The sequence below is a fragment of the Bubalus bubalis genome, chromosome 6, assembly GCF_019923935.1.
Source record: "Bubalus bubalis isolate 160015118507 breed Murrah chromosome 6, NDDB_SH_1, whole genome shotgun sequence".
NCBI lineage: Eukaryota > Metazoa > Chordata > Mammalia > Artiodactyla > Bovidae > Bubalus > Bubalus bubalis.
In genome coordinates this window covers 19,494,006-19,502,948 of record NC_059162.1, presented here as the reverse complement: position 1 = coordinate 19,502,948, position 8,943 = coordinate 19,494,006, and the positions used below count along the sequence as shown (strand labels likewise).

The 8,943-nt window shown below is 46.1% G+C and overlaps 1 pseudogene; it reads left to right on the top strand.

The window, feature by feature from the left end:
* Nucleotides 1-209: 209 nt before the first annotated feature.
* On the top strand, nt 210-1,413 carry LOC102394771 (annotated as a pseudogene).
* The last annotated feature ends 7,530 nt before the right edge of the window (nt 1,414-8,943 follow it).

Below are 8,943 nucleotides of genomic sequence, written 5' to 3'. Positions count from 1 at the left end.
TGTTGATAAAATTAGTAAAAAGTATTAAAGTCCATGGTCTATATAAGGAAAAAGATAAAATCTTAAAGATCAGGAAATGACTATGGACAAGTAAACCATATTTCTAGAAGGAAAAATTCAATATAGAAATGTCAATCCTTGGTGGCTGCGTGGGTCGCCATGGGGATGGGGCTGTTCCTGGGGAGGCTGTGATGGGTTGACAGGTGTGTGACAGCGGGAGCTGCTCTCGGCACAAGCATGTACGGCAAAGGCTGGAGTAACAGCAGTGCCGTCCCGTGTGACAGCCAGGCCCGGGAGAAGTTAGCACTCTACGTATATGAGTATCTGCTCCATGTAGGAGCTCAGAAATCAGCCCAAACATTTTTATCAGAGATAAGATGGGAAAAGAACATCACTTTGCGGGAGCCATCAGGATTCTTACATTCTTGGTGGTGTGTATTTTGGGGTCTCTACTGTGCAGCTCCAGGAAGACAGGAAACATGTGGACATTCAAGTGAAGCAACAGCCTTCCATGGTTACAGTGGTGCAGCAGCTCCCAGTCCAGTGCTAGGAAACATTCCCCCAGGAGGCAGCACGGCAGTAGGCCCTGTACCACCAGGGTTCTTTCAGCCTTTTATGTCACCTCAGTACCCTGGAGGTCCAAGGCCCCTGTTGAGGATACCTAACCAGGCACTTGGAGGTGTCCCAGGAAGTCAGCCATTAGTTCCCAGTGGAATGGACCCAACTCGACAACAAGGTCATCCAAATATGGGTAGGCCAATGCAGAGAATGACTCCTCCAAAAGGAATGTTTTGGGTGGCCCCGGAGTGCCTGGAATGAACATGGGCCCAGGTGGTGGTAGACCTTGGCCAAACCCAACAAATGCCAATTCAAGACCATACTCCTCAGCATCTCCTGGGAAATATGTAGTTCCTCCCGGAGGTGGAGGGCCACCAGGAACACCCATCATGCCTAGTCCAGCAGATTCACCCAACTCTAGAGACAACATGTATACTTTAATGAATGCAATACCTCCAGGACCTAACAGGCCTAATTTTCCAATGGGCCCTGGGTCAGATGGTCCTATGGGTGGATTAGGAGGAATGGAGTCACATCACATGAGTGGCTCTTTAGGCTCAGGAGATATGGACAGTATTTCCAAGAATTCTCCCAATAATATGAGCCTGAGTGATCAGCCGGGCACTCCAAGGGATGACGGCAAAATGAGGGGAAATTCCTTAAATTCTTTTCAGAGTGAGAGTTACTCCCCTAGCATGACAATGAATGTGTGATCCATTACCAAGTCTCCTCACAGAAACCACAGTGAATCAGCAGTTCACAGCACTACTATGGGAAAAAATTATTCACCACAGTGTACAGTTAAAGGAATCTTAGTCACACCAAACCAAACTTTTTATTTCCTGCTCTCTCCCCTATTTTGTGAAGAAAGTGGGTCCAAACATGATTTGAATAATTGCACGGAGCAGCACATTAGAAGTGCCCTCAACTGAACTTCAAATGATTATCTGTGTATGCATATGTGTGGGAAAGAGAATGTATTGTATGTGTGGCGCAGGAGGGTTGAAAGGAGCCACTCCACTTTCAAGGTCAGGAGGGGCGGCGGTGAGGAGATACCCCTCCTCCAAGGTAAGGAGCAGTGGCTGTGCTTTGCTGGAGCAGCTGTGAAGAGATACCCCACGTCCAAGGTAAGAGAAACCCAAGTAAGATGGTAAGTGTTGTGAGAGGGCATCAGAGGGCAGACACACTGAAACCATAATCACAGAAAACTAGTCAATCTAATCACACGGACCACAGCCTGGTCTAACTCAGTGAAAACAAGCCATGCCATTTGGGGCCACCCAAGACTGGCAGGTCATGGTGGAGAAGGCTGACAGAATGTGGTCCACTGGAGAAGGGAATGGCAAACCACTTCAGTATTCTTGCCTTGAGAACCCCATGAACAGTATGAAAAGGCAAAATGATAGGATACTGAAAGAGGAACTCCCCAGGTCAGTAGGTGCCCAATATGCTACTGGAGATCAGTGGAGAAATAACTCCAGAAAGAATGAAGGGATGGAACCAAAGCAAAAGCAGTACCCATTTGTGGATGTGACTGGTGATAGAAGCAAGGTCCGATGCTGTAAAGAGCAATATTGCATGCTGCTGTTGCTGCTGCATTGCTTCAGTCGTGTCCAACTCTGTGCGACCCCATAGACGGCAGCCCACCAGGCTCCCCCGTCCCTGGGATTCTCCAGGCAAGAACACTGGAGTGGGTTGCCATTGCCTTCTCCAATGCATGAAAGTGAAAAGGGAAAGGGAAGTCGCTCAGTCGTTTCCGACTCTTAGAGACCCCATGGACTGCAGCCTACCAGGCTCCTCCATCCATGGGATTTTCCAGGCAAGAGAACTGGAGTGGGGTGTCATTGCCTTCTCCAGCAATATTGCATAGGAACCTGGAATGTTAGGTCCATGAATCAAGGCAAATTGGAAGTGGTCAAACAGGAGATGGCATGAGTGAACGTCGACATTCTAGGAATCAGCGAACTAAAATGCACTGGAATGGGTGAATTTAACTCAGATGACCATTATATCTCCTACTGCGGGCAGGAATCCCTTAGAAGAAATGGAGTAGCCATCATGGTCAACAAAAGAGTCCAAAATGCAGTACTTGGATGCAATCTCAAAAACAACAGAATGATCTCTGTTCGTTTCCAAGGCAAACCATTCAATATCATGGTAATCCAAGTCTATGCCCAAAACAGTAATGCTGAAGAAGCTGAAGTTGAATGGCTCTATGAAGACCTACAAGACCTTTTATAACTAACACCCAAAAAAGATGTCCTTTTCATTATAGGGGACTGGAATGCAAAAGTAGGAAGTCAAGAAACACCTGGAGTAACAGGCAAATTTGACCTTGGAATACGGAATGAAACAGGGCAAAGGCTAATAGAGTTTTGCCAAGAAAATGCACTGGTCATAGCAAACACCCTCTTCCAACAACACAAGAGAGGACTCTACACATGGACATCACCAGGTGGTCAACACTGAAATCAGACTGATTATATTCTTTGCAGCCAAAGATGGAGAGGCTCTATACAGTCAGCAAAAACAAGACCGGGAGCTGACTGTGGCTCAGATCGTGAACTCCTTATTGTCAAATTCAGGCTTAAATTGAAGAAAGTAGGGAAAACCACTAGACCATTCAGGTATGACCTATATCAAATCACTTATGATTATACAGTGGAAGTGAGAAATAGATTTAAGGGACTAGATCTGATAGAATGCCTGATGAACTATGGATGGAGGTTCGTGACATTGTACAGGAGACAGGGGTCATGACCACCCGCATGGAAAAGAAGTGCAAAAAAGCAAAATGGCTGTCTGGGGAGGCCTTACAAATAGCTGTGAAAAGAAGAGAAGTGAAAAGCAAAGAAGAAAAGGAAAGATATAAACATCTGAATACAGAGTTCCAAAGAATAGCAAGGAGAGATAAGAAAGCCTTCCTTAGAGATCAATGCAAAGAAATAGAAGAAAACAACAGAATGGGAAAGACTATAGAGATACCAAAGGAACATTTAATGCAAAGATGGGCTCGATAAAGGACAGAAATGGTATGGACCTAACAGAAGCAGAAGATATTAAGAAGAGGTGGCAAGAATTCACAGAAGAACTGTACAAAAAAGATCTTCAGGACTAAGATAATCACAATGGTGTGATCACTGACCTAGAGCCAGACATCCTGAGGGCCTGGAATTTCTAAGTGGGCCTTAGAAAGCATCACTACAAACAAACCTAGTGGAGGTGATGGAATTCCAGTTGAGCTATTTCAAATCCTGAACGATGATGCTATGAAAGCGCTGCACTCAATATGCCAGCAAATTTGGAAAACTCAGCAGTGGCCACAGGACTGGAAAAGGTCCGTTTTCATTCCAATTCCAAAGAAAGGCAATGCCAAAGAATGCTCAGACTACTGCACAATTGCACTCATCTCACACGCTAGTAAAGTAATGCTCAAAATTCTCCAAGCCAGGCCTCAGCAATATGTGAACTATGAACTTCCAGATGTTCAAACTGATTTTAGAAAAGGCAGAGGAACCAGAGATCACATTGCCAATATCTGCTGGATCATCGAAAAAGCAAGAGAGTTCCAGAAAAACATCAATTTCTGCTTTATTGATTATGCCAAAGCCTTTGACTGTGTGGATCACAATAAACTGTGGAAAATTCTGAAAGAGATGGGAATATCAGACCACCTGACCTGCCTCTTGAGAAACCTATATGCAGGTCAGGAAGCAACAGTTAGAACTGGACATGGAACACAGACTGGTTCCAAATAGGAAAAGGAGTATGTCAAGGCTGTATATTGTCACCTTGCTTATTTAACTTATATGCAGAGTACATCATGAGAAACACTGGGCTGGAAGAAACACAAGCTGGAATCAAGATTTCTGGGAGAAATATCAATAACCTCAGATATGCAGCTGACACCACCCTTATGGCAGAAAGCGAAGAAGAACTACGGAGCCTCTTGATGAAGGTGAAAGAGGAGAGCGAAAAAGTTGGCTTGAAACTCTACATTCAAAAACTAAGATCATGGCATCTGGTCCCATCATCTCATGGCAAATAGCTGGGGAAACAATGGAAACAGTGACAGACTTTATTTTCTTGGGCTCCAAAATCACTGCAGATGGTGACTGCAGCCATGAAATTAAAAGACGCTTACTCCTTGGAAAGAAGGTTGTGACCAACCTAGATAGCATGTGGAACAGCAGAGACATTACTTTGCCAAAAAAGGTCCGTCTAGTCAAGGCTACGGTTTTTCCTGTGGTCATGTATGGATGTGAGAGCTGGACTGTGAAGAAAGCTGAGCATGGAAGAATTGATGCTTTTGAACTGTGGTGTTGGAGAAGACTCTTGAGAATCCCTTGGACTGCAAGGAGATCCAACCAGTCCATTCTAAAGGAGATAGTCTTGAATGTTCTTTGGAAGGGATGATGTTAAAGCTGAAACTCCAGTACTTTGGCCACCTCATGTGGAGAGTTGACTCATTGGAAAAGACTCTGATGCTGGGAGGCATTGGGGGCAGGAGGAGAAGGGGACGACAGAGGATGAGATGGTTGGATGGCATCACCGACTCGATGGACGTGAGTTTGAGTGAACTCCGGGAGTTGGTGATGGACAGGGAGGCAGGGAGGCCTGGCGTGCTGCGATTCATGGGGTCGCAAAGAGTTGGACACAACTGAGCGACTGAACTGAACTGAACTGATGTTATATGGACACTCGCACATACATATATTGACCCACAGGACATTGTAAAATACTATCACAGGACATCTTAAGTAGAAATGAGTAGGGACTTTTATCCATCCTTTTTTTCATGTTTACATTTTAATTATTAAAAGTTGCTCCTGCCCCTCCCTGAACTATTTTGTGCTGTGTATATCACTGCTTTATATAAGTTATTTTTCAAGGTGAACTCAGATGTTATGGTTTTGTAAATGTCTGTAATCATGGATAGGAATAAAATCACTTATTTGAGCTTTCATTAAAAAAAAGAAAGAAAGAAATGTCAATCCTCAATTGAGTAAGTATTTTCCATTGAGAAGTTCAATGGGAGGTTGTGGTCAGAATGGCAGAGTAGGAAGACCCTGAGCCTACCTCCTCGCATGAGCATATCAAAATTGCAGTATTTATGGAGTGACTGTCCATGAAAATGACTTCAGGAGTAGAAAGAAAAGATCATTTACAGTTAAAAATATAAGGAAGGGACTGTAATGAGACAAGTAGAAGAGGTGGAGATAGGGTATAGTAAAGACCCATGCTGGAGAAGGCAATGGCACCCCACTCCAGTACTCTTGCCTGGAAAATCCCATGGACGGAGGAGCCTGGTAGGCTGCAGTCCATGGGGTTGCTAAGAGTTGGACACGACTGAGCGACTTCACTTTCCCTTTTCACTTTCATGCATTGGAGAAGGAAATGGCAACCCACTCCAGAGTTCTTGTCTGGAGAATCCCAGGGACGGGGGAGCCTGGTGGGCTGCCGTCTATGGGGTTGCACAGAGTCGGATATGACCGAAGTGACTTAGCAGCAGCAAAGGCCCATGCATGCAGGTGGGCAACCCACAAATAGGAGGATAATTATAATGGCAGAGGTTTTCCCCAAGAAACAAGAGATACAGTGCTCACACCAGACTCGTCAGGCCAGAGGGTCCTGCTTTAGGAAGATAAGCCCCCAGAACATTTTGAAGTCCAGCAGCACTTGCTTTTGGGAGAGTCAGAGGGGTTTAGGAAAGAGATTTCCCCCCTTTAAAAAAAAATTATTTGTTTCTTTGGCTGTATTGGGTCTTAGCTGTAGCACACAGGATTTTCCCTGCATCATATGGTATTTTTATTGCAGTACATGAACTTTCTAGTTGTGGTACACGGGTTATGGCACCGGGCTCCAGAGCGCACAGGCTCAGTAGTTGTGGTGCACTGGCTTAGTTGCATTGCAGCATGTGAGATCTTAGTTCCCCAACCAGGGATTGAACCTGCATCTCCTCCATTGCAAGGCGGATTTTTAACCATTGGACTACTAGGGAAGTCCTGAGATTTCACTCTTAAAAGGCACATATAATATCTCATGTGCTCTGAGATCCCGGGCAGAAGCAGTGATTTGAGAGGGTCAGACTCACTTGCTGATCTCAGAGAGCCTCCCGAAGAGGCAGGAGGCAACTGAAAGTCACCCCGGGGGACAGAGATGCTGGCAGCAGCCATTTTGGGAGTGCATCCACCATGAAGACTCTGGTGTTGGCAAGGACCCCTTGGGAATCCTCCCTCTAGCTTGCCAGTGCCAGCCCTGCCCACCAGCCAGTTGGCACCAGTCCTGGGATTCCCATGCCAAGCAGTTAGTCAAGTGGGGCAAAGCCCCACCTACCAGCAGGCTGGTTTTCCTAAGACCGCCTGAGACCTAGTCCTACGTACCAGAGGGCCCAGGACCCAGACCTTCCCACTAGTGCACTAGCCCTAGCCTTGGGACCTCAATGCCCCCACCGCCAGCCGTTAGACCCAGCCCTGCCCGCCAGTAGGCTGGCACCAGCCCCAGGACCTGGCCTCACCCACTAATAAGCCATAACCAGCTCCAGGTTACCCCAGACCCTTCAGCCAGCCACATCAGGAATTGGCCCTTCCCACCAGAAGGCCAACAGCAGTCCCTGGACCTTCCTCCAGGCAATAGTTCTGCCAAACAGCAGGCTGAAACTTGCCCTGGGACCTGTGACCCCATAGCCAGTCACTCCAGAACCTGGTGGACTGGCACCAGGACTTGGGTTCCCCTGGATATGTAGCCAGTTGCAGCCAGGATAAGGCCCAAACCATCAGTGATCAGCAGCCTCCACACAAAGCAGGGCCTAGAAACCAACCAGACGAGGGACCACCTGTCAGGAAGCATTTAACAGGAGGCTTCCTGTGTGCTGTTTTGGATCTGTCATGAATCCTCCGTTCCTTATTAATTCCTGAATATTCAGGAATTAAGAAGAGTGGCTGAGGAATGCATGCATTTCCTTCGTTAGCTGTAGCATACAGTGAAAAGTAACTATTTACGACCCTTTTCCTTTTTATGGACCATAAGGTAAAAGTGATTATTTACAACCCTCTCTCTTTGATATGGATCGTCTTATGTTTCCTTGATAATTTGTAAGTCTGGACTTTTGATCTTTATCAATGAAAATAGCTACCTTGTAAGACAGTGTATATACCCATGCTGAACTGGACATGGAACAACAGACTGGTTCCAAACAGGAAAAGGAGTCCGTCAAGGCTGTATATTGTCACCCTGTTTATTTAACTTATATGCAGAATACATCATGAGAAACGCTGGGCTGGAAGAAGCACAAGCTGGAATCAAGATTGCCAGGAGAAATATCAATAACCTCAGCTATGCAGATGACACCACCCTTCTGGCAGAAAGTGAAGAGGAACTCAAAAGCCTCTTGATGCAAGTGAAAGTGGAGAGTGAAAAAGTTGGCTTAAAGCTCAACATTCAGAAAACGAAGATCATGGCATCCGGTCCCATCACTTCATGGGAAATAGATAGGGAAACAGTGTCAGACTTTATTTTTCTGGGCTCCAAAATCACTGCAGATGGTGACTGCAGCCATGAAATTAAAAGATGCTTACTCCTTGGAAGGAAAGTTATGACCAACCTAGATAGCATATTCAAAAGCAGAGACATTACTTTGCCAACAAAGGTCCATCTAGTCAAGGTTATGGTTTTTCCAGTGGTCATGTACGCATGTGAGAGTTGGACTGTGAAGAAAGCTGAGCGCCGAAGAATTGATGCTTTTGAACTGTGGTGTTAGAGAAGACTCTTGAGAGTCCCTTGGACTGCAAGGAGATCCAACCAGTCCATTCTGAAGGAGATCAGCCCTGGGATTTCTTTGGAAGGAATGATGCTAAAGCTGAAACTCCAGTACTTTGGCCACCTCATGCGAAGAGTTGACTCATTGGAAAAGACTCTGATGCTGGGAGGGATTGGGAGCAGGAGGAGAAGGGGGCGACAGGATGAGATGGCTGGATGGCATCACTGACTCGATGGACATGAGTCTGAGTGAACTCCGGGAGTTGGTGATGGACAGGGAGGCCTGGCGTGCTGCGATTCATGGGGTCGCAAAGAGTTGGACACGACTGAGCAACTGATCTGATCTGATCTGATGTTGAATAAAACACTCTTGTTCCATCAGAGCTTGGGTCCCTGTGTCTTTCTTTCTTTTTCTCTCTCTTTCTTTCTCTCTCTTTCTTTCTCTCTCTCTCAGGCTAATTCTTTGCAGTGCGGATGACCCCTGAGCTCACTTTCTTGCCCAGGCTTGCAAGACCCTCGCGAGGGGGCACCCTGTGCCTACGTGCAGCAGTGCAAGTCCCGTGTCAAGGGCTTTATTGGTTTTCTGCATAAACCAAGGAATATCAGCCTCTTTCTCTCTCTCTTTTA